This window comes from Giraffa tippelskirchi, chromosome 4, assembly GCF_054371585.1.
Source record: "Giraffa tippelskirchi isolate mGirTip1 chromosome 4, T2T-mGirTip1v1.2.pri, whole genome shotgun sequence".
NCBI classification, from domain to species: domain Eukaryota; kingdom Metazoa; phylum Chordata; class Mammalia; order Artiodactyla; family Giraffidae; genus Giraffa; species Giraffa tippelskirchi.
In genome coordinates this window covers 54,318,564-54,343,281 of record NC_137278.1, presented here as the reverse complement: position 1 = coordinate 54,343,281, position 24,718 = coordinate 54,318,564, and the positions used below count along the sequence as shown (strand labels likewise).

Sequence of the window (24,718 nt, the reverse complement as noted above, 5' to 3'; positions counted from 1 at the left end):
CAGCTCCCAAATAGAGTCTGAGACCCCAGCTAGCCCACTCCTCACACATCTAGCCAGTCAGTGGCAGAGATGAGGGGAAAGCCAAGTCCTCCTCCCCAGAACTGCTGAGTTCCGCTCTGAACCTCAGTTTCCTCCTCTGTAAAATGGGGATCATAATATTGTCTCCCAGAACTGGCGTGAGGTTCAAGTGAGACTGCATGTACAACACTGAGCTGGAGTGACAGTGGCCTCAGGCCTCTGGGTTGGCACAGCTGCCCAGACTCCTTACCTCGCAACATCTGCCTCCAGTCTCGCAGTGTACTTGCAGGCTGGAGGTGTCCACAGCTAGTTGGAGCATGTGGAAGTCTTGTAGCAGGACTGAAAACTGTCCCTAAAGAGGCCAGCATGGGCGCCAGGAAAATCACCTGTCTCTGTTGAGTATTGAAGGCTCCACTCATACTGATCCTGAGCCTGTCACCAACTCTCTCAAAACAGGGGAGAAGGTCATTGAGATCCCATGGGAACAGGGGAGAAGAAGGGAGTGGATAGGAGTGGTCAGCTGCGCTGGGCGGAGATGAAACAGGACTCAGACCCAGCATGTCTTCCAGGACATGCTCTTCCCCGCCCCCTCCCCCGCCATGCTGCCTCTTCCGTGGGCCCAGGGGTTGGCATCAGGCTAGCCTAGGAGGAATCTGCTTTGCCACTTACCAGCTGTGTGGCCTTGAGCAGCCCCTTCACCTTTCTGAGCTGTAATTTGTTACCTGGGCATTACTTCCTTAGTCATAAGATGGAATGCTGTGTACCAGAACTGGAGGGCCCAAGTGATGTGAAGTGTCCCTGTTATTGTGATTCTCAGCCCTCCAAGTGGCAGACCTTCAAAGTCCATGCTGACTGCCCAAAGTCCTCCAGCTTAAGGGCAAACCTGCCACCCAGGACTCCCTTTCCTTAGTCTCCTGGAAAAGTGGAGGGAGACCAGCCTGCCAGCGCCCTCTGGTGGTATGATACAGTCTGGACTACACACCGCATAGCTGACTCCCCACAAGCATTGAGAGCGCAGGACTAAAGTGAAGTCACTCAGTCGTATCCGATTCTTTGTGACCCCATGGTTCCTCCGTCCATGGGATTTTCCAGGCAAGAATACTGGAGTGGGTTGCCATTTCCTTCTTCAGGAGATCTTCCCGACCCAGGGATTGAACCCTCATCTCCTACATTGTGGCCAGACACTTTACTGTCTGAGCCACCAGGACTGGTAGGCCTGAAATGAGAGTAACATAGATTTTGTGAATTCATAGAAATGCCAGGGTAAAAAGGCTTTCAGGGCTCCAAGTGGTCTCCAAGTGGAATGGGACAAGACACACACCCCTAGAAAACCTATGTGCGCGGATGCTCAATCTCTCAGTGGTATCTGACTCTTTGTGAACCCATAGACTGTAGCCTGCCAAGCTCCTCTGTCCATGGAATTTTCCAGGCAAGAACACAGGAGTGGGTTGTCATTTCCTCCTCCAGGGGGTCTTCCCGACCGAGGGATCAAACCCGCGTGTCTTGCATCTCCTGCATTAGCACTCAGAGTGTTTACCTCTGAGCCACCTGGGAAGTCCTACATTAAAAACAGCCACTGGGAGGTTCCACATCCTCTGTATGGCTGATCCAGGGAATAGGAATGAAGCTAGAAAGGGAAGTGAAGGCAAGAGCTTAGGGCTTGGGTCACTGGGGACAAATGCTCAAAAGCGAGTCAGTAATACCACCACACTGGGAGTGAATATAGCCTCTATTTCTATATAGGCTCAGTTTCCTTATAACAACCCAGGGAAGTAAACCCGTTGTACAGATAAGGAAACTGAGGTTCCTAGACCAAAAAGAAAAAAAACTTGCCAATGGAAAAAATAACAGAAATGGGATTTGAACCCTGGCCAACTGACCCCAAAACTCAAGCTTTGAACCACTATGTTTTGTGGCCTCCTGAGACCTCAGTGACCAGCATCTGACCAGGCAAGTCACTGGGCCACCTACAGGCTGGTGTCTCTGGCTGGCCATGCTGGCCTCCCTGCATGTGCCACCAGGCTGGGTGAGCTTCTTGCTGTCCTCTTCTCAGGGAAGTCTCTGGCCTCTGTTGGACCAGCTCAGTGATCCTCCAGGTCAGGGTCAGATGTCAGGCGTACTTCCTCTGGGCATTTGATGATCTCAGGCATATGCATCCCAGATCTTATCCAGGCACTGGTACCTCCTGGCATTGCTGGGTGGAACCTACCCAGCAGTTCCTTAGTGCATACACATCACCCTTGGGTGAGGACAGGATAACTCTGCCAGGTGGCACCCCGTGATTGCCATCTCCTTGGCCAAATGAGATGGATCCTTGGATCCTTGCTACATGGAATGCTACATTCCTGAATCTGGAGTTCCCATTTCCGACTGTCCAGATTGTTCCAAAGAGGGTGTGTCTTCAATTCAAGCAAGGAAGAATGGAATTAGACTGCCAGAAGGCTACAGAACGCATGTGATCACTGCCTTCTGGAGTTGTGCTCATATCCACCCTGGATAGGCCCACCCAAGGGAGTGAGCAGAGAGTAGGATACAGCCAGCCTTGTGGCCCCCAAGTCCCCTCCCTACCTTTCAGTCACAGTGCCTGAACTGCCACCATTAACCAGCAAGACACTGGATCCAGAGGACAGAAAGGAGATATCCAGGCAGAAAGCTCTCAAACTCCCTCTCCAGCTTTCCTTCTAGCTCCCTCTATCCAAGCGACCATCTAAATTGTGGAAAATTGAGAGACTTTGGGGCTGGGACAGGAGCTGGATAAGGACATGACAGGAGGGAAGCAGGGAGGCTTTTAGCACCCCCTCTCTAGGACTCCCTCTCTGGGGTTCTGTCTCTGGGATAAGCTTGGGTATCCCTTCTCAGGCCCAAGCACATGCTCTGTGGTTAATGCAGCAGACTTCCCTGCACGAGGCAAAGTCCATAGGGCACACCTGGTCCTGACTCCTGTGGTCAGGAAGGAAATGGGAGGGTCGGGTCCAGAGAGAAGGGGTTCAACAAGCATGAGGGGGAGCCTGGTACAACAGGCAGGTGGGTACCAGGTTCTCACACAGTTGACCAGAAGTCCTTTGAAACCTAGGACACATCATGTCATTCCTTTGGGTGACTTCCTTTTTTTCTCACATGTGTTAGGGGCTGCCAGCAATCCTCTCCACCTGCAAACATGCAGACAGGGGTATGTTCCTCCATTCCAGGAACCTGGACTGCCTTGGCTAATGGAGGCCTGCTGGAGTAGATGTGATGCTGTGCTTTTAAGGGCACTGGCTGTTTCAGCTTCCTGTCAGTGGGAGCCCTGAGTCACCATGTGGGTGGTCCAGGTTACTGTGTTGCAGGGAGAGGCCTCATGGGAACCCCCATGGTGTCTGCCAGATCTGTGATGGAGGAAGGGACCCAAACACCTGCCTTCAGATGCTTCTGGCCTCAGGCTCTATCTCTCTGTAACCACATGGAGAACCTGAATGAGAACTGCCCAGTTGAGCCCAGTCAACCTCCAGAACCATGGAAATGTATCCTGAATTGTCGTCTTAAGCCACTGCATTTTGGGGTGATTTGTTATGCAAGCAATAGAGAACTGAAACATTCCAGTAGGAACCAAGGTTGGCATCTAGTCCCCCGTTTCTCCCATTTCCTCTCTGACCTCATCCCTCAGTTCTCCCACATAACCCACCCCATCCTTCTCCCACCACACTGGGTTTCTTGCTATACCTTGAACTTAGCCAGAAGGCTCCCTCCTGCCTCAGGGCCTTTGCACTGGCTATTCCCTCATTCTGGAATATTCTCCCCCAGGTAGCCTGTGACTCACTCCTTCATCCTCCTCTGGTGCCTCTATGTCACCTTCTCAGTGAGACTGTCCCTGGGCACCCCACAAAATTTGTACCCCACCCCTTCAGAATCTTCTGCCTCCTCTCTGTTTTAATTTTTCAAGCACTTGCCATCATCTGACATATTATATATGCATGTATATAACTGGGGTTTTTGTTTCTTTATATCCTGGACTAGAATGTCAGCTCCATGAGGGCAGGGATTTTTACCTGCCTTGTTCACTGCTATATCCCAGCATCTAGAACAATCCTGGTACACGTGTGTGCATGCATGCATGTGTACTCAGTTGCTTCAGTCGTGCCTGACTCTTTGTGACCCTGTAGACTGTAGCCCACAAGGCTCCTCTGTCCATGGGTTTCTCCAGGCAAGAATACTGGAGTGGGTTGCCCTTTCCTCTTTCAGGGGATCTTCCTGACCCAGGGATCAAATCTGTGTCTCCTGCCTTAGAGGCAGATTCTTTACCATCTGAGCCACCAGGGAGGTTCACTGCTCAGTTTGGACCAGGTCTTATTCAACTATTCAACCAGCTGCTTTGATAGAAGAAGCCAGTGGATCCAGAGTTGATCATGTCTTAGAAACAATTGCTGTGACCACCAAGAACTGGTGGTTTGTCGAATCCACTTTCTCTCTGGCTTCGTGTCTCTTGGCCTGATAAACAACATGGGGGACAATGGGTGCAAATCAACAGTCATTCAGTCACTTACAGACCTTGCACCTGGCCAGGCCCCATGATGGGACTGGGACAGAGACATGAGGTGTCTGTGGTCAGGAGCTCCAGTAAGTCCCACCTTCGACTTGGTCCACCTGTGGCAATTCAGTGCACATTTGGTAGACACCTACTGAGTCTAGGGAAACAGCAGCGAACAAAGCAAAAACCCCTGCTTCGGGGAGCTGACATTTGGTGAGAGGGCATGATGTGTCCACCCCAAGGAGCTCCGGGTCCATCAGAAAGATGATACAAATCTAAGAGCCGCTAGACACAGTTTGAAGTGACACACACTGCAGGGAAAACTCTGGGAATTCCAAGTGTGGCAGAACCATTCTGGGAGACTTCCTGGAAGAAGAGGCATTTGGGTTTTTGTTTGTTTGAATATTTATTTGGGAAGATCCCTGGCAGCTCAGACGGTAAAGAATCTGCCTTTAATGCAGGAGATCTGGGTTTGATCCCTGGGTTGGGAAGATCCCCTGGAGAAGGGAATGGCAACCCACTCCAGTCTTCTTGCCTGGAGAATTCCATGGACAAAGGAGAGCCTGGCAGGCTAAGTCCATGGGGTGGCAAAGAGTCAGACATGACTGAGCGACTAACACTTTCACTATATTTATTTATTTTCTTTTTTGGTTGGGTTGGGACTTTGTTGCTGCACGTGGGCTTCCTCTAGTTGTAGCAAGTGGTGGCTACTCCCTTGTCATGTGTGGTTTCTCATTACGGTGGCTTCTCATTGCAGAGCACAGACTCTAGGAGCTCAGCCTTCAGTAGTTGCAGTGCAGGGGCTTAGATGCCCCATGGCCTGTGGGATCCTTCCAGATCAAGAATTGAACTGGTGTCCCTTGCATTGCAAGGTGGATACTTAAACCGCTGGACCATGAGGGACGCCTGAAGAAGAGGCATTTGAACCAGGCTGGAAGGACAATGGGATTTTTGGCCAGGCAGACCTCCTCCCTGACAAATGTCCATAGCTTACTCCCTAGCTTTCTCCCAGCCTCCTGTTATGTCACCTTTTGCTACGGCCTCCCTTCACCACCCACTTACAACTGGAACCGAACCCCGTTTCTCCTTGACACACACTCTATGATCCACTTACACATCTATGGGATCCATCTGGTCTGCATTCCCACCTGGAGTAGACAGGAAGCCTCAGGGAGCAGTGGTAACCACTCCTTCATGGAGCCTAGTGAGGGTTCTTCCCAGTGGTGGGTAAGATGGCAGAGCAGAGAGGGGATGATAGCGGGGCCCCGCCTTGACATCGGGAATTCGCTAAGAAGTGAGGGGACAGCCAAGCCTCAAGAAGACTTGGGAGAGCACACCCCCAAGAGGACATGAGGGTGTTCAGGCGCTGTACTTTCCCTGACCGGCATCTGACTTGGCCCTGCCCTCTCTGGTCCTCTTCCCTCCCCCAGCATCACACTGTCCCCCAGCTTCCTTCATTCCAATCAGCTCTGATGGGGAAAGACCAGGGTCTTCAGTGGCTTCTATGCTCCTCCTCTGCCCTCTCTGTGCTCTGTGTCAGTAAAACAATGTTATCCACCATTAACTCCATGTAGTTCATGGGAATTGTATCACCTTTGTGCATGCGTGCGTGTGTGCTAAATTGCTTCAGTTGTGTCCAACTCTGTGCAACCCCATGGACAGAGGAGCATGGGATTCTCCAGGCAGAAATACTGGTGTGGGTTTCCATACCCTCCTCCAGGGGATCTTTCCGACCCAGGGATTGAACTGTGACTCCTGCATTGCAGGCGGATTCTTTACCACTGAGCCACTGGGGAAGCACATCACCTTTGTAGTTTTGTTTACTAATTTATTTCTTTTTATAGTTATACAAAAATTGAAAGTATAAAGCCTTACAAAAATTAAAAGTATAAAGCCTAAGAGTATAGTGATGTCCTAGGGCTCTGTGACAAGATGTCACCTTTCAAGACAAGAGCACACATTACTCAGGGTTTGAGAAATTCCAGGCTGGATGTTATCAGAGTTGTCCTGAAGTTCTGACTTGCTGATCTGGGTGTCGAAAAATGCATTCTCATCCCAGGACCAGCTATGTACCCTTCCCTTGGTATCTGCCTCCTCTGTCCCCCTGCCCTTGCAAACCTCAGTTTCTTCATCTGTAAAATGGAAAGAGTGAGAAGGTGATGGCTCCTACCTACCTGGAGATACTCCCACCCCTAACATCTCAGTGTCCGTCTTAAGCCTCTTCGAAATCCAGAGCACAACGGGGAGAAGTGAAAAGTTCACTGGCTAGAAAGAAAACTCTCTTGCAGGTCTAACCCCTATTGCAGGCAAGAAAAGCTCTGTCATGGAGCCATGAAGCCCACTGGAACCCAAAGCCTGATCAGCCAGGGGGCGGGCAGAGAGCGAACCAGGGGCCCATTAGTGCTTCCCTCATCAGGACCTAGTTGTCAACAGCCTAACAAGAACTGGCTTAAGCCAGTGATCTCCCGGGAGCTGTTACCAAGACTCACAGGCGTGCTCTGTGGCTAGATGAGAAACCAGTGTGTGATAACTTTTTTTTTTTTAGGAGAACAACTTTCAATTCCCCAAGGAGCACATTCCTTCATTGTGAAGTATTCCCTACCCATCTCCCCCATTCCCTCAGAAAAGAAAGGAAATTTAAAAAAAAAAAAAAAAGGCTTGGCTGCTTCTTCTGTACAGGCTCCTTGAAAAACTATTTTTACAACTCTCTGAAAAAGTCCTCTCTGATGGCAGCAGCCGGAGCCCATGGGGGGCAGAGCGGAGCTGACGCAATGCACGTTTATTAACAGTGAGGAAAATTTAAAAGGTACCGCTCTACCACAGCCGCCCCACGGACCTGAGAAGCCCCAGGGACAGCTGTCGATCTGGTGGTCTCTGGACTGAGTCCTCAGACACACTTAATCAGTTGCAATCCTAGATCGGCACAGCCGGAGGGAGGCTTGGAGATCATCTAGGGCACCGAGGACAAACGCTTTTTATCATGCATGCCAAATCTAATTGGTAGGGGCTGCCTGAAGCCCTGTGTTGAAAAGGATTCTGAGGCTGCATCCGGGTCCCATGGGAATGAACACCGTAATTGATTAGCAGTGTCTGCCATGGAGAGGGCAGATTCATGCCAGGTATTGGCCACTCCTGGTCTAGTCCAGCCTTCCCATTTTTTGATGGGAGAGATTGAGTCCCAAAGCCCATTGTCTGTAGGATCTTTCCCAGCCTTTTGGGGGGCTGGCTGTTGTCAGTGGTGTGCCTATGTGAGTGCATGCATGCTCAGTCCCTTCAGTCATGTTCAACTCTGTGCAACCCCATGGACTGTAGCCCGCCAGGCTCCTCTGTCCATGGAATTATCCAGGCAAGAATACTGGAGTGGGTTGCCATTTCGTTTTCCAGGGGATCTTCCCAACCCAGGGATCGAACCCTCATCTCCTGCATTGCAGGTGGATTCTTTACTCACTGAGCCACGTGGGAAGCCCTGTCAATAGGGTGTGTTGGGGGGTGGGGGACTTAAATATTTGTGAGGTCCAAAGATGTGTCCAAAGACTGTCTCTGAAAAACCAAAAGAATGACTGGGTTGGGTCAATTCAGTCAATGGCTTATTTCCTGGAAATTGGTAAGATCAGTTGTCTTGTAGGATTGACAAGTGAGTTCAACCCAAGTAGATGACCTGGCAGACCAAGGTGACCCCCACACAGTATTTACCTAACATTAATGGTTAGACGGTCAAAAAGAGTCCATGAGGCTTCCCTGGTGGCTCAGTGGTAAGGAGTCTGCCTGCCAATGCAGGAGACACGGGTTTGATCCCTGATCCAGGAAGACCTCACACGCCTCGGAGCAACTAAGCCTGTGTGCCACAACTATTTTGCCTGTGCTCTAGAGCCTGGGAGCCTCAACTACTGAGCCCATGTGCTGCAACTACGGAAGCCTGCATGCCCTAGAGCTCATGCTCCACAACAAGAGAAACCACTGCAATGAGAAGCCAGCTCACCACAACTAGAGAAAAGCCTGTGCAGCAACAAAGACCTAACACAACCCAAAATAAATAAATAACTAAAATAAAATTTTAAAAAATTGAGGCTAACCATTTGGCCTCAGGACAATAAAATCCTCAAATGACCAATGGAATCATTCTAATCAAATGGACAACTATCCTTCTGGTCTCTACCTGATGAGCTTGGATCTAACCATCCTGTCCATACTCCCTTCCCTCGCCCACATTGTTTCCTCCCTGCCAAGCCTGGCTTGTTTCCTTCTCCTCTCCCAAGCCTGAGAGAGACCCTGAAATAGACCTTGTTTTCTCTAACCAAGAATCCTTCTGTGGTGGGTCAGACACTCCCCCCACAACCAATACCTACATATCAGCTCTGTCATTTTAGATTCCCTCCTTCCATCTGTATGACAGCTCAGGGACCATCCAGACCATTCCTCAGGGTACAGACTCACTTGACATCACTGGGATATACTAGCCCCGCTGGGTCCCCCTACTACCTCTCAGGTCATGCTGGGTTCCCTGGATACATCCATTCTGTCTGGTCCAGCTGGGTTTACATGCACTTCTCACAGTGGCAGATAACTACTGAGGACCTCTGAAGGGGGCAGTCCCACAGTGAACATTTAGGGTGGGAAAGAACTTGGCACATAATGGGGTGTACTGAGGAGTACAGGAGGGGACCTGGGTCATTGATAAGGTGAGCCCGGCTGTCGGAGAGGCCTGGCTTGGTAGGAACCCTGGCAGGACTGCCCAGGGGCCCAGCTGCCACTTCCTGGGGATGATGAGATGAGGCAAATTTTGTTCGGATCTCCCAGCACTTGTCACACTGCCCTCCGGGAGGTCTACCTTGGCATCTTAGATCCCCAACTCAAACTTAACTGTTCTTTTTCAGGCGGAAAAAAGAGACAGGCCCTTACCCAGAGAACTTGGCTAAGTGGAAAAAGACCCTCAGTGGTCAGGAGAAGTCAGGCTTTATTATAGGACAACTCTGAGCTGAACCAGGCTGGCCACGTACCAGCTGGGAGCTTGGCCAAGTTCCCTAAAAGCTCTGGTCCTCGGTTTCCTCATTTGCAATGTAGGATAGAAAGACCACTGACCGTCAAGGGTTGCTGGGACGATAAGGGGTCATCAATGAAAGGGCTCAGCACAGTCTCAGCTTGGGGTAGCTAACAATCTCCTGAATACCTCTTTTCTTTTCAATACAACACATATGATCCCTGACTTGCAATGATTTGACTGAAGATTTTTTTATTTTTATGGTGGTGTGAAAGTGATACACGTTCAGTAGAAACTGTACCTGAAATTTTGTTCTTTTCCTGCACACGAGGTGCATCCCTGGTGGTTCAGTGGGTAAGGAATCCACTTGCAATGCAAGAGACCTGGATTCAATCCCTGGGTTGGGAAAATCTCCTGGAGGAAGAAATGGCAACCCACTCCAGTATTGTTGCCTGGGAAATCCCACGGACCAAACTCCGAGCTACAGTCCATGGGGTCCCTAGGGTCAGACACGACTGAGCGAATAAACCACCCCCACACGAAGTGATACTCTCTTGAGATGCTCCGCAGGGGCAGCCGCTGCTTGCAGACAACCACGTGATCACACCAACGCACAAACGTCGTCCCCAGACAACTTCTGTTTTTCGCTTTCCGTCCAGCGTGCCATAAATTACGTAAGAAAGTCCATGCCATGTGTGCGCTCTGTTGTGTCCGACTCTTTACGACCCCATGGACTGTTGCCTGCCAGGCTCCTCTGTCCATGGGATTTTCCAGGCAAGAATACTAGAGTGGGTTGCCATTCCCTTCTCCAGGGTATCTTCCTGACCCAAGGATCGAACCTGCATCTTTTGTGTCTCCTGCATTCTTTACCACTCTGCCACCTGGGAAGCCCAAGAAAGTCTGTTACAAAATAGGTTTTGTGTTTCTCAAAATGGGTTTGTGTAGGCTAATGGAATGTCCCAAGCACATTTAAGGTAGGGTAGGTTAAGTTGTGATCTTTAGTAGATTGCCTGTATTACATACATTTTTTAACTTAAAAGTGTTTTCAGCTACTGATGGATGTATTAGGATATAATCCGATGATAAGCAGAGAAAGACTTGTACTTCATATTCAGGGTTGGGACCCTACCACACCTCCTCTGGGAAGCCTTCCCTGAAAACCCTCAGCCACTCATGCAGTCTGCATGACAGCTTAGGGAGCATCCAGACCCCTCCTCAGGAGACAGACTCCCTTGACCTCACTGGCACTGCTGGTCTCCTGACTCCAGCCAGGGAACTTCCAAGCTAGCCTGACTGTTCTGTACTGAGACCCTTGTTTCTCAAAGAGCCTATGAGTCACTGGGAGCTGGGGCAGGGGACTGCATCTCTCCTTGCTCCAGAGCACCCCGACCCTGAGCTTTAGGCAGAGGACACAATGGGTGCTGGATAAAGTGGCCACACAGATTCTGGCACCATCTTCCCACCCCCACCCACCTAATCTCTCTGGTTCCCCTGATTTTTTCCAAACCCCTGTCTAGTTTCTTCCTAATGCTTCTGTCTCCACGTCTCCAGGGCTCTGTTTGCATGAGAGAAAAAGTCTACACACACACACACACACACACACACACACACACACACAGCTCAGAAAGCATTCAGTTGCTCCCGGGCGGGCTGCCAGCGATTGAGTGACCTGCAGCTTCCCCCCTAAATCGCATTCCACTGGCAAGGATCTTGCCCCGCCTGACGCCAGCCTCCGAACTCGCCCCCAGAGCAAACATTTCCAGTTGGCAGCCCGGTCTTGTTTTTCTGAGGCCCCGATTCAGGCTCCCTTGTAGAAAACAGAAAACAAAATGCATGGGACCAAAAAGGAATTCAAATTAAATGTGAAAGGAGTCAGGGGAAGGCGGGTGAGGTGGAGAGGCGTTGGCTCCTAGGCCCAGGGGAAAATAGGAGCCTCGGGATGTGCAAAGAGTTTCTAAAAAGCAAACACACATGCTCACAAGCCCTCCTTCCCTGCTGGCTGGGAGGCTGGGATCAATTCATTCAGGCCACTGCCTCCTGCTAAAGGACTTACTCTGTTCTCATTCACAGCTGTGCCGGGAGGACCAGGGATGGGGGGGCAGGTGGTGGGGAGGCTGTGGATCTGAAAGGAGAGGGTGGTCGGTGTTACAGGACTGGTGTTTGTTCTAAAGGGGAAATTAAAGGAAGAAAAATAAACACGGCCAGCCGGGTTTTCACGCCAGCGCGTGCGGCATCAGCGCGAGGAGCGGGGCGTGTTTTGCCTTCTCAAAATAAGAGCCGCTCAGTGGAAAGATGTCACAACCCAGGCTCGGGCGCTGGGGGACAGGCCAGTCAGAGCGGGCCCAGGCTGGCGCCCAAGCCTCCCCACGGGGTCAGGCAAAGGCCGGGTGTCAGGGCAGGGGTGCTCAGCCAGGACCAATTAGGCAGGGCCGAGCGTGTGGGGACCAGACTCAGAAGGTCAGCCCCAGGTGGGGCGGTTGTTCCCTGGGGAAGAGATGGGCTGAGGAGTGTTACTAGGGGAGGATGGACTCTGGCCTGGAACATGGGTGCTCATCTCATCAGGAAGGGAGAGATGGGAGAGGCCCACAGGATGGGAAGGGGCTAGGTGGGGTGGTGGGGTGGGAAAGGGGATGAAAACGATGCTTTGCAGACTCTAGAGTGAAGGTAGACCGGCCGCAAACCTGGCTCAACCACAGAACTGGTCAGCAGGGCTACAAAGAACCTCCTGCCCAGGGACAAGGGCCCCATGAGGGCACTGGCGGGGATAGAGAGATCCTGGCTGCTCAGATGGTAAAGAATCTGCCTGCAATGCAGGAGACCCAGATTTGATCCCTGGGTCAGGAAGATCCCCTGGAGAAGGGAATGGCAACCCACTCCAGTATCCTTGCCTGGAGTATTCCATGGACAGAGGAGCCTGGCAGGCAATAGTCTACGGAGTGGCAAAGAGTCAGACATGACTGAGCGACTAACACACACAGGCCTGAGGGCATGTCAAGGCCTGGGCTGGGACGTAGAATCCCGGCCCAGCAGAGCCTGAGAGGAGTTGTCAAGCATCAGGGGCCCCGAGGGAGTGGGCTGTCACATGAGGGGCTGGGCGGGACAGCTGGGGAGGCTGTGAGAGGGAGGATAAGGGAAGGCAGCTCAGACTCACACTGGGACCCATGTGGCTGTGTCCCTCCTCTGTGGTACCCACTTCCCGCATAGGAAAGGGCCTGGCATCTTAAAGGGAGCTAGCAGTAGTGACGAGGTCCCAGAGAGATGGAGACTGGTGAGGTTTGCAGAAGATGTGTGTGCTCAGCTGTGACAGTCCAAGCTGCTGGAGCAGGAAGTCACAGAGGCCAGGAGGAGAGATTCAGGGGCCCTGGTCCAGTGTCCCCCGAAGATGATAGCAGGACAACCTGTGTTTGAATCACCCAGACTGTGTAATGAATGTATGCCTCTGGCATGCTTTCAACCTGCTGGATCCAACTCATCTGATTGGGTTGGAGCTGTACTACAGAAGGCCAGCCCAGGGGGTTCTCCTGACCTCCAGGAGGGTACCATGATCTTTCCCCTCCAGCCCTTCTTCTCTGGCTGTACCCCTACCTGTCCAGACCACAGGAACAACAGAACTCTCCACTTTGCCTCTATCACAATCTGTGTGGGATGTAGTTAACAAATCTTTCCCAAGTGTACCTTGACTCAAATTAAGGACGCTTCTAACCTGAAAGAAATGAGTCTCTAATGGTGGAAATTCAGACCTGGAAAGAGTGAGAGGGAGAGTTTGGGGAGTACGTGAGAAACCTTCCAACTAAGCCTCAACTTTACTGTATCATTGAGAGGCCCCACAGGGAGCTTTTAAAAAACTTCTTTTCCCTTTATTTATCAGTTCTTAGAATAGTGAGTTATTTTTCTCTAAGCATCCTCCAAATATCTTTTATTATTATCATTTTGAATTTATGGATTTTAAAAATATTTGATGTGTTTCAATTCATTGCAAGGTTTTTATTTGGTTGGCTTTGTATTTGATGCTCCTTCAGGTTGGCATCTGAGCCCTTCTGACATGAGCCCAGTGAGGTTAGACAGCTTTCTTAAATTCTGATAAAAGATGTTCTGCGTTTATCTTGTATAATTGTTGCTCTGTACCTGGAAACAGCCAATTCTCCAAGAAGACTTGATTCTTTTCAGTGAGAAAAGATGCTTGCATATGTTCTCAGTCTCTTCAGTCTTGTCTGACTCTTTGCGACCCTATTGACTGTAGCCACCAGGCTCCTCTGTCCATGGGGATTCTCCAGGCAAGAATACTAGAATGGGTTGCCATGCCCTCCTCCAGGGGATCTTCCTGACCCAGGGATCAAACCTGGATCTCCTGCATTGCACGCAGATTCTTTACTGCTGAGCCACCAGGAAAGCAGCAAAAAGGTGATTGGAGACCACTATTTGGTCACTATAAATGCTCAGTCAAAGACAGCTTATTTCAATTTCTCTATCTTCTCCAAGTAGAACTTGAGTCTGGGCCCAAGGGCATCTGAAAGATACCAACCCCTACCCCATTAAGTATATCTCTCTTTCTTGGAGGTAAGCTCTCTACCCACCTGAGGCAGCTTCACCCCACATACACTCTATCCAGCCCACACATACACATACACATACCTACCCACACATACATCTATCCTCTCCTCAAGAATGAACCTCAGTCTCCCAGGCTGCCCATCAGCCCCAAAGCCCTCTTCATCATCTTTCTTGGATGCATACTATAGTATGAGGAACATAGATAAGAAAATCATACCTCAAGGGAGTTGCCATAGTTTTATGCCATAGTTTATTCACCTACAAAGTGAGGTCAAAAAGTATTTTAAATGAGACAGTTCAGGCAACGTTCCTAGCACAGTGCTTGGCAAATAGTAAGCACTAGAAAATTTCATAGATGTGGAGCATTCCTACCAGAAGATCCTACAGTCTTCATGTACAAATGGAGTTTCTCTGAACCCTTCCCTGACATTCCCAAAGCAGGAGGGCCTGTAGATCCTCACTATGCTACAAATCAGAGACACAAAGATGATTTGTGCTGGTTTTAGGTTTGTTTTGTTTGTTTTTGGCCACACCACATGTCTTGTGGGATTTTAGTTCCCTGACTGGGGATTGAACCTGGGCCCTCAGCAGTGAGAGCACGTGGAGTCCTAACCACTGGACTATTAGTGAGTTCCTGGCTTTAGACTTTTGAGAAAGGGAGTCCCCAGAGGAAAGGCACATGCAAAGGAAATAAGTCCCTAGAGTTCCTAGAGGGAGATTTTTTTTTTTAACATTTATTTATTTGGCTGCCCTGGGTCTTAGTTGTAGCGCTCAGGATCTTCGATCTTCACTGCAGCATGTGGGATCTTTAACTGTGGCCAGAGGAAACTTTAGTTGCAGTATATGGGGCTTCCCTGATGACTCAGCGGGTAAAGAATCTGCCTGCAATGCAGGAGACACAGATACGATCACTGGGTCGGGATGATACCCTGAAGGAGGAAATGGCAACCCACTCCAGTATTCTTGCCTGGAGAATCCCATGGACAGAGGAGCCTGGTGGGCTACAGTCCAAAGGGTCAGACACAACTGAGTGACTAAACACACATACGCATGTGGGATCTAGTTCTCTGACCAGGGAAGGAACCCAGGCCACTTGCATTGCAAGCGTGGAATCTTAGCCACCGGACCACCAGGGAAGTCACCAAGAGAGATCCTAAGTTGCAAGAAATAAGCAAATGTGTGTGTGGAGATGATGAGCATTGTAAGACAGGTGTGGGATAATAAGGGTGATGGGGATCTTGTGTGAGTACAAACCGTAGCATGGCAGGGCCTCATGAAATCTGGACCTGTGGGGTCTGAGGCTGCTCTGGAGACCAGCTTCCCTCTCTGTGGAATCAATAAGGCTGGTCACAAATATTCAAATTAGGCACAGCCATGAGGTTTGCTTTAGCCAATGAATTGTAAGCAGAAGGGGTATGTGTTGCCTCCGGACAGAAGTTTTAACAGCTGACACGCAACTGGCTGAATTTCCTTCCCCTACCTCTGCAATCATGGAAGCCTGGGTCAAAGGGGAGTCTCTGTTGCTCTGAGTTCTCATGTGGCCACAGCACAGAGTCTTTCCTGCACACAGGTGACAGGTAAGTCATGTGGGGTCAGGACTAAACTCTTGTTGGGTTAAACCACTGAGATCAGGGGGATGTTTGTTTCCACAGCAGAACCTAGCCTATCCTGACTAATTGTTCTCCACCTCTTTTTCAGGGGCTCACTTCCCTGTCTCTTCTGCATAACTTTTGCTTGCTCAACATTCTCCTGTGGCCCTGTCTCTGCCTGTAACCGCTTCTTCTTCAGGATGTCTCAGTTCAGAGAGACAAAGGAAGACTGATTTCCCCAGCTCATCTCTTCATGCCAGCCACACATGGGTTGTTTCCCAACTTCTAGACTGGCTCTGTGGGCTAGATACTGATTCCTGGCCCACATAACTGTAGGGGAAGGAGACAAGTGGGCTAGGTGGTATCACATGATACAAATCACAACACCTGCCTGAGGATTTGGGTAGGACATGACTACCTGGAAGGGACTAGGAGTGGGAAGGCACCACATGGGGGGCAGGGGAACAGGGGTGTTTGCTTTTAAGCATTAAACCAGCTTAACCTTGGATCTACAATGTAGTCAACATCTGGCTGAAACAACACTTCGATGGAACATCTGGATACTTACTCTGCACAGCGTGAAACAGCAGGACCTTTGGCAGCATCTGTGTGAGTAACCCATGTGGGGTCTCCTCTGTGTGTTTAACATCACGTTTGGGCTTTCCTCTGCCTGTAACAGAAAACCAGACTCAAACTGGGTTTAAAAGTTTTAAAGGGAAATTCTTAGCTCCCTGGGCTGAAAAGTCTAGAGAAGAGGCTGGCTTTAGGTAGGTGTTAATCTAGCAATGAACAATATTACCAAGGACCCAGTTTCTTTGTATCCTGCTAACAGCTTTATCCCCAAACTGACTCCCCTCAGAGGACTCCCAAAGGCTATCAGAAGTCCCCCTGGTTGCATTTACCTTGTTCAGTCACAAGCATGGAATTGTATCTGTCTCAGCATCCCTAGCAAAAGGCTTGACATCTACTCTGATTGGACAGAATGGGGTCATGTACTACAACCGATCCCTTCACTATGACCTAAGGGTACTGGAATGGACTGATGTACTTAGTCACATGCTCCACCTTTGAAGCTGGAGAAGGAGAAAGCTTCTTCAGAACCCCAAGGTCCTCCAAGTACAAGATGGAAAATGTTAGGTAGGTAAAAGGAGCATTAAACTACATCCTGCTAGATATAGTGACTCAGCTGTGAAAAATCTGCCTGCCAATGCAGGAGATGAGGGTTCAAACCCTGGGTTTGGAAGATTCTCTGGCAACCCACTCCAGTATTCTTGCCTGGGAAATCCCATGGACCAAGAAGCCTGGCAGGCTACAGTTCATGGGGTTGCCAAGAGTCAGGCATGACTTAGCGACTAAACACACACACAGAACTGGGACTAAGGAGAGGCAAATGAGGAAGCCATGGCACAGAGTTAAGGAGGCATTCATTTTCAGGGTTGGGTTCTTCACTTGCTTTACCCTAGTCCCAGTTCTGGCTGCACAACAAATTACTCCAAACTTGGTGGCTTCCCTTGTGGCTCAGATGGCAAAGAGTCTGCCTGCAATGCAGGAGAACAGTTCTGATCCTTGGGTTGGAAAGATCCCCTGGAGAAGGGCATGACTACTCACTCCAGTATTCTTGCCTGGAGTATTCTATGGACAGAGGAACCTGGCAGGCTACAGTCCTTGGAATGGCAAAGAGTCAGACATGACTGAGCGACTATCACTTTCATTTGGTGGTTTCAAACAAGAAACATTTATTATCTCATGGTTTTTTTTGAGAAAGTCAGTAATTTGAGAGTGGCTTAACTGGGGGTTTCTGGCTTGGGGATCTCTCATAAGGTTTCAGTCAAAATGTTGGCTGGGACTGCATTTATCTGAAGACTTGCCTGGGGCTAGAAAATCCACTTCCAGAATGGCTTCTTCACTCAGCTGATTGTAGAAGGTTGAGTTCTTCCCCCTTGCGGACTTCTTTGTAGGGCTGCTGGAGTGCCTTCATGGCCTGGTGGCTGGCCTCCCCAGAGAAAGTGATCCAAGAGAGAGCAAGGAGAAAGCTCCACTGTCTTTTATACCTAGTCTCACAATTCACACACCATCACTCCTGTCATTTTCTATTCATTAGAAATGAATCACTAAGTCCAACCCCCCACTCAAGGGGAGGGGAATAGGCTTCCACCTTTGAAGGAAAGATTGCCAAAGAATTTGTAGACATATTTAAAGATGTCATGTGAGGGCGAGTGGGAGGGAGGCTCAAGAGGAAGGGATATATGTATACATGTAGCTGATTCACTCTATTGTACAACAGAAACTAACACAACATTGTAAAGCAATTGTACCCCAATTAAAAATTTTAAAAAGATACCATGTGAGGCAATAAGATGACTGGGTCACTAAAGACACCCTGTATAATTGTTTCTTTATGTCACATTACCTAAGGCTGAGAGGCCACATGCTTTATCTCCTGTGCCAACTTTGACTGGTGATAATGGTCAGAAAAGGAGATCTGTAAGTGATTAGTAATGTTTGCCCTAAGCCTAACCAACAGCCATGGCTCCTTATAACATGGGGGCCTATTCCTTTGATAAAAGAAATTCATCTATTCAGAATACAGTTGCTCAGAGAAGGTGGGCCCCAGATAATGAATCAGGATTGGCCTAAACCAACCATCCCATGGGAATGGGTAATGCCATTCTCCCTTGCCAGAATTTCACTGGGGGACATAGATGCAACCCAGTCTAGCCAAATTCGAATTGTGGTGCTGGAGAAAACTCTTGAAAGTCCCTTGAGTGCAAGAACAAATCAGTCAATCCTAAAGGAAATCAACTCTGAATATTCACTGGAAGGACTGATGCTGAACCTGAAACTCCAATACTTTGGCCACCTGATGCAAAGAGCCAACTCACTGGAAAAGACTCTGTTGCTGGGAAAGATCAAAGGCAAAAGGAGGGGAGGGAGGCAGAGGATGAGATGCCTGGATGGCACCACTGACTCAATGGATGTGAATCTGAGCAAACTCCAGGAGATAGTGAAGGACAGGGAAGACTGGCGTGCTGTAGTCCAGGGGGTTGCAAAGGGTCAGACACACTGAGCAACTGAACAATAACAACAGTCTAGCCAAGAGAAGGGGAATTCTGAGGGAGAATTTCTGGGAAAGGTTATCCTCTCGGTTAAAATGACACTGATGAGGAAAATACTTCCTTTGAAAGCAATTTTAGGAAGATATAATAAGAAGACTCTACACATGGACATCACCAGATGGTCAACACTGAAATCAGATTGGTTATATTCTTTGCAGCCAAAGATGGAGAAGCTCTATACAGTCAGAAAAAACAAGACCGGGAGCTGATTGTGGCTCAGATCACGAACTCCTTGTTGCCAAATTCAGACTTAAATTGAAGAAACTAGGGAAATCCACTAGACCATTCAGGTATGATCTAAATCAAATCCCTTATGATTATATAGTGGAAGTGACAAATAGGTTTAAGGGACTAGATCTGATAGAGTGCCTGATGAACTATAGACGGAGGTTCGTGACATTGTACAGGAGACAGGAATTAAGACCACCCCCGTGGAAAAGAAATGCAAAAAAGCAAAATGGCTGTCTGAGGAGGCCTTACAAATAGCTGTGAAAAGAAGAGAAGAGAAAAGCAAAGGAGAAAAGGAAAGATATTCCCATCTGAATGCAGAGTTCCAAAGAATAGCAAGGAGAGATAAGAAAGCTTTCCTCGGTGATCAGTGCAAAGAAATAGAGGAAAACAACAGAATGGGAAAGACTAGAGATCTCTTCAAGAAAATTAGAGATACCAAGGGAACATTTTATGCAGAGATGGACTCGATAAAGGACAGAAATGGTATGGACCTAACAGAAGCAGAAGATATTAAGAAGAGGTGGCAAGAATACACAGAAGAACTGTGCAAAAAAGATCTTCATGACCCAGATAATCAAGATGATGTGATCACTCACTTAGAGCCAGACATCCTGGAATGTGAAGTCAAGTGGGCCTTAGGAAGCATCACTATGAACAAAGCTAGTGGAGGTGATGGAATTCCAGTTGAGCTATTTCAATTCTTGAAAGATGATGCTGTGAAAGTGCTGCACTCGATATGCCATCAAATTTGGAAAACTCAGCAATGGCTACAGGACTGGAAAAGGTCAGTTTCCATTCCAATCCCAAGGAAAGGAAATGCCAAAGAATGCTCAAACTACAGCACAATTGCACTCATCTCACATGCTAGTAAAGTAATGCTCAAAATTCTCCAAGCCAGGCTTCAGCAATATGTGAACCATGAACTTCCAGATGTTCCAGCTGGTTTTAGAAAAGGCAGAGGAACCAGAGATCAAACTGCCAACATCCACTGAGTCATCAAAAAAGCAAGAGAGTTCCAGAAAAACATCTATTTCTGCTTTATTGACTATGCCAAAGCCTCTGACTGTGTGGATCACAATAAACTGTGGAAAATTCTGAAAGAAATGGGAATACCAGACCACCTGACCTGCCTCTTGAGAAACCTGTATGCAGGTCAGGAAGCAACAGTTAGAACTGAACATGGAACAACAGACTGGTTCCAAACAGGAAAAGGAGTACATCAAGGCTGTATATTGTCACTCTGCTTATTTAACTTCTATGCAGAGTACATCATGAGAAACACTGGGCTGCAGGAAGCACAAGCTGGAATCAAGATTGCCGGGAGAAATATCAATAACCGCAGATATGCAGATGACACCACCCTTACGGCAGAAAGTGAAGAAGAACAAAAGAGCCTCTTGAAGAAAGTGAAAGAGGAGAGTGAAAAAGTTGGCTTAAAGCTCAACATGCAGAAAACTAAGATCATGGCACCTGGTCCCATCACTTCATGGCAAATAGATGGGGAAACAGTGGAAACAGTGGCTGACTTTATTTTGGGGGGCTCCAAAATTAGTGCAGATAGTGCTTGCAGCCATGAAATTAAAAGACGCTTACTCCTTGGAAGGAAAGTTATGACCAACCTAGATAGCATATTAAAAAGCAGAGACATTACTTTGCCACCAAAGTCCCTCTAGTCAAGGCTATGGTTTTTACAGTGGTCATGTATGGATGTGAGAGTTGGACTGTGAAGAAAGCTGAGCACCGAAGAATTGATGCTTTTGAACTGTGGTGTTGGAGAAGACTCTTGAGAGTCCCTTGGACTGCAAGAAGATCGAACCAGTCCATCCTAAATGAGATCAGTCCTGGGTGTTCATTGGAAGGACTGACATTGAAGCTGAAACTCCAATACTTTGGCCACCTCATGCGAAGAGTTGACTCATTGGAAAAGACCCTAACGCTGGGAAGCATTGGGGGCAGGGGGAGAAGGGGATGACAGAGGATGAGATGGCTGGATGGCATCACCGACTCGAGGAGCATGGGTTTGGGTAGACTGCAGGAGTTGGTGATGGACAGGGAGGCATGGCGTGCTGCGATTCATGGGGTCACAAAGAGTCGGACACAACTGAGCGACTGGACTGAACTGAACTGATAATGCTTAGAGGTCCAGCTGCCATCTTACAACCAAACAGAAAAGCTATGAGAATGTCTGAAAAATGGAATCAGAGCCCAGATATCATACAGCTATTGAGTTAACCAATCCTGGAACTGCCCTCCTCTGGACTTCTCATTTTGGAAGATAACAAATGCTCTTACTGAACATTCTGATTGGGTTTATTGTTACTGATGGCCCAAAGCAACCTAGCTGATGTGAGATGGTCCCATATTTTATGTACCTTCATGTACCTTGAGAGAAACCAGACAAGTTCCTTCCTTACATCCTGGCTCAGGATGACGTCACACCCATCTTCACAACCTCCAGGTATACTCCGGAGCCTCTTCTTGACTAAGTGGGAAAGTGTTGATAAAACCCTGCACTTGATTTACTTTCCTTTTTTTAGATGCAGGCCTTCTCCAGAGACCTCACCGAAGTATCTTTAGCCCACTTTCAGTCTGGGCCCCAGAAGCAGGTTAATCGGTCTTTGAGAAGAGAGAGGACTCCTGACCCTCAAAGAACTTGCCTAAGGCAAACCCTTAGACCCAGTCATCCTTGGGGGGGAGCCAGGTGTGCTGGGAAGTCAGGTCTGGCCATGAGTACAAGCTGCTCCAAAGGGTTTTAACCCTCCTTCCCTTCCTGTCCTGTCCGCTCCTCCTTCCAAGAGTTTCCCTTCCTCTTTATTTTCCTGTCCCAATACCCAGTCTCCTTCTTTCTCATTCTTTCTAATCTGGACACAGGGATGCTCAGAACAACTACAATTCCCAGCTTCCCTTGCAGCTAGATGTAACTGCAAGATATAGATGCAGGGAGCTGGCAGGAGAAGTCATGTGTGCAACGCCCTCTTGGGTCTCTCTTGGGCATGCCCTTCCCCTCCCCTTCCTCTGTGCTGCAGCTTGGAATTGTTAGGAATGGTGGAAAAAGAATGCGAACCTGGACTCCAACTTTAGCCCTGGACCCCCTAACTACAGCTGTATGTGGGAGAAACTGCCATCTTGTTTAAGCCTCTGCTATGTTGAGGTCTCTGTTACCTGTAGCCCTTTCTCTCACCTCTCTGCCCTCTCTCTCTCCTCTTCCCTCTACTGTCCTTCTCTTCCTTCTCTGTTTCCCTCCTGATCTTCAGACCCCCTCACCTTCCTTTCCTCTCTTCTCTCCAATCCAGTGTGTGTGCATGTGTGTGTGCATGCACAATCAATCATGTCCAACTCTTTGCGACTCCATAGGCTGTAGCCTGCCAGGCTCCTCTGTCCATGGGATTCTCTAGGCAAGAGTACTGGAGTGGGTTGCCATGCCCTTCTCCAGGGGATATTCCCGACCCAGGGATCGAACCTGTGTCTCTTGCATCAGCAGGCAGATTCTTTACTGCTGAGCCATCTGGGAAGCCCCTCAAACCCACTGGCCCCTTGCAAAGTGGCAGGTGGTGACAGCAGGGATCCAAGAGCCCAGATGGCTCTCTTGCTCCCCATTCCCTGTGAACACCATCCTGTCCTGAGGGTCATGACCAGCCAGGGGCTTGTTCCCACTCTGAGGTGTCTCCCATCATGTCTAGCTCTGTGGTCAGACCAGTCTGCTCCGGGGAGGTGCAGAGAGCCAGCCAGGGCACCAACCCCAGGCAGGCCATCCTGTGGCCCCATGCCCAGTGTCCAACTCTTGTCTCATGATTCCGCAGTGACCGCTGTGATGCCCAGCACTGGAGGCTTGCCTGGGCTAGAGCCCATCTGGCTATGCCCTCTGGCTTCCCCAGAAGGAAATGCTCTTGATGTCGGGGAAGCCTAAACCAGCCTGAGCCGGGGGTGGGGCTGACCACTTCTAAATCTTGCTCTTCAGCTCCAGGTCTGAACTCTGCACAAGTGAGTGAAGTGGCAGAAGAAGAGAGGGCAGCAAGGTTGCTGTCTCCCCAAGGGCAGCAAACCACCCGCAAACCACCGTGACCTCCCCGCTCCCAGCCCTGCCTTCTGAGCCCTGGTGCCAGCCTCCTGTCCCTGCTCGGCCCTCGCAGGCAACAGATGGTGCCTTGTAGACAAGCCCTGGGTCCTGGCCCGGGTGCAGATGTCAGCTGTGGCGGGACTCCCCTTTCACTCTCCGGCCCAGCGGCCAGGGCAGCCCCTGGTCATCACCTGGCTCGGCAGGCTTGGCGGGGCTAGCAGAGCTGAGCCCAAAGAAGCCACAGGCAGAGTGTTAGTGGCCTTTTAGGGGTGGTGGTCTGGCCTATGTGGGAGGGGAGGTGGCCGAGGCCCCAGTGCAGGTAGGAGAGCCCCAAGAGAGCAGCCAAACTGGGCCTCGCCCGTGAGTGTGGGGCCTCTGCTGGGCTCAGTTCATAGGAAGAAGATGGACATCCATTGGCCTCTGGGCTGCTGCTGGTGAGGTCCTAGACCCCCAGAAGGCCCCATCCTGTGCCACCATTCACGGCCCCCCCCAACCCAGCCAAGCTCCTTGACCCGAGCCACCCCTGGGCAAGGGGCAAAGCTGGCGAGGAGTCCACCTGGCCACTCCCGGATCAGTTACTGACCGTCAGCGCAATGTCCTGACAGCGTGATGTCACGTCAGAATTCTCGAAACACTTTCCATCTGGAGTCAACCATCCCTGCAGCTGCTGTGAGGGCCGCGCCCCACTGCCAGCCATGGGATGGGATCGAGTGTCCTGGTGGAAGCCAAGCTTAGGACAGGCTTAGGAAGAACAAAGTCGAGGCGGGGGCTGCTGGAGGAACAGGGAAGCCCTTGTGGGGCTCAAGCGCAGAAGCTCTGAGCCTGTGGGGAGTAGGCAGAGGCCCATAGAGGTCAGGGCTGTGCCGAGAGCCCCCAGGCAGGGGCTCAAGGGGGAAGTCAGAGGCCAAAGAATGTTAGGGAAACTTACATAGAGCCTCTTTCTCAGTCTCTGTCTCCTTCCCCCTTGTCTTGCTCACACACACATACCTTCGGCCCCATATCACCCTTCTGTGCTTTATACTCCCAAATCTTTGAATGTTGTTCACGTAGTTCTCCTGCCAAGAGAGCTCTCACTCCTCCTGGTGAATTTCTGTCCTCCTTCAAAGGGCAGCTCGAATGTCACCTCCTCAGTGACACAGCCCCCTACACTGACGCCCCTCTGCCCCTCCTCCACTAATAGGTTCTCAAGAGTCCATCTCTGAGCTCCTCAACCACCTGGTGGTGTTGGCAGACAGTTCACTGCCGACCTGCCCACCTCCACCGCTGACAAGGGGCATCCCAGGGGGACACCGAGGCAGCCTGCAGGAGCTCAGATGCGACTTGGTTCACCGTAGACATATGGTCCCAGGGCCTGCCCTTGTAGGGGTTTACACACAGGCATGAGGACACGTTGGTGGGTCACTCCATTGCCCCATGCTGAGCACATGGGGTTCAAACAAAGAGTTACTGATTGAATGCATTTTCAAAATGTATTTATTTTTAATTGGGGGCTTCCCCAGTGGCTCAATGGTTAAGAATCCGCCTACAGTGCAAGAGATGCAGGAAATGTGGGTTCTATCTCTTTGTCGGGAAAATACCCTGGAGAAGGGCATGGCAACCCACTCCAGTATTCTAGCCTGGAGAATCCCATGGACAGAGGATCCTGGCAGGCTACAGTCCAGTGGGTTGCAAAGA

General features: G+C 49.8%; 1 long non-coding RNA gene across 1 annotated transcript in view; it reads left to right on the top strand.

Annotated features, from left to right (window-relative positions):
* The window catches only part of LOC145547452 (uncharacterized), a 28,045-nt gene extending 3,542 nt beyond the window's left edge, over nt 1-24,503 (top strand). The window contains exons 2-4 of the long non-coding RNA XR_014083838.1: nt 15,750-16,043; nt 16,161-16,249; nt 22,946-24,503. This is a non-coding gene — a long non-coding RNA (uncharacterized LOC145547452). The remainder of the gene's footprint in view (nt 1-15,749; nt 16,044-16,160; nt 16,250-22,945) is intronic.
* The last annotated feature ends 215 nt before the right edge of the window (nt 24,504-24,718 follow it).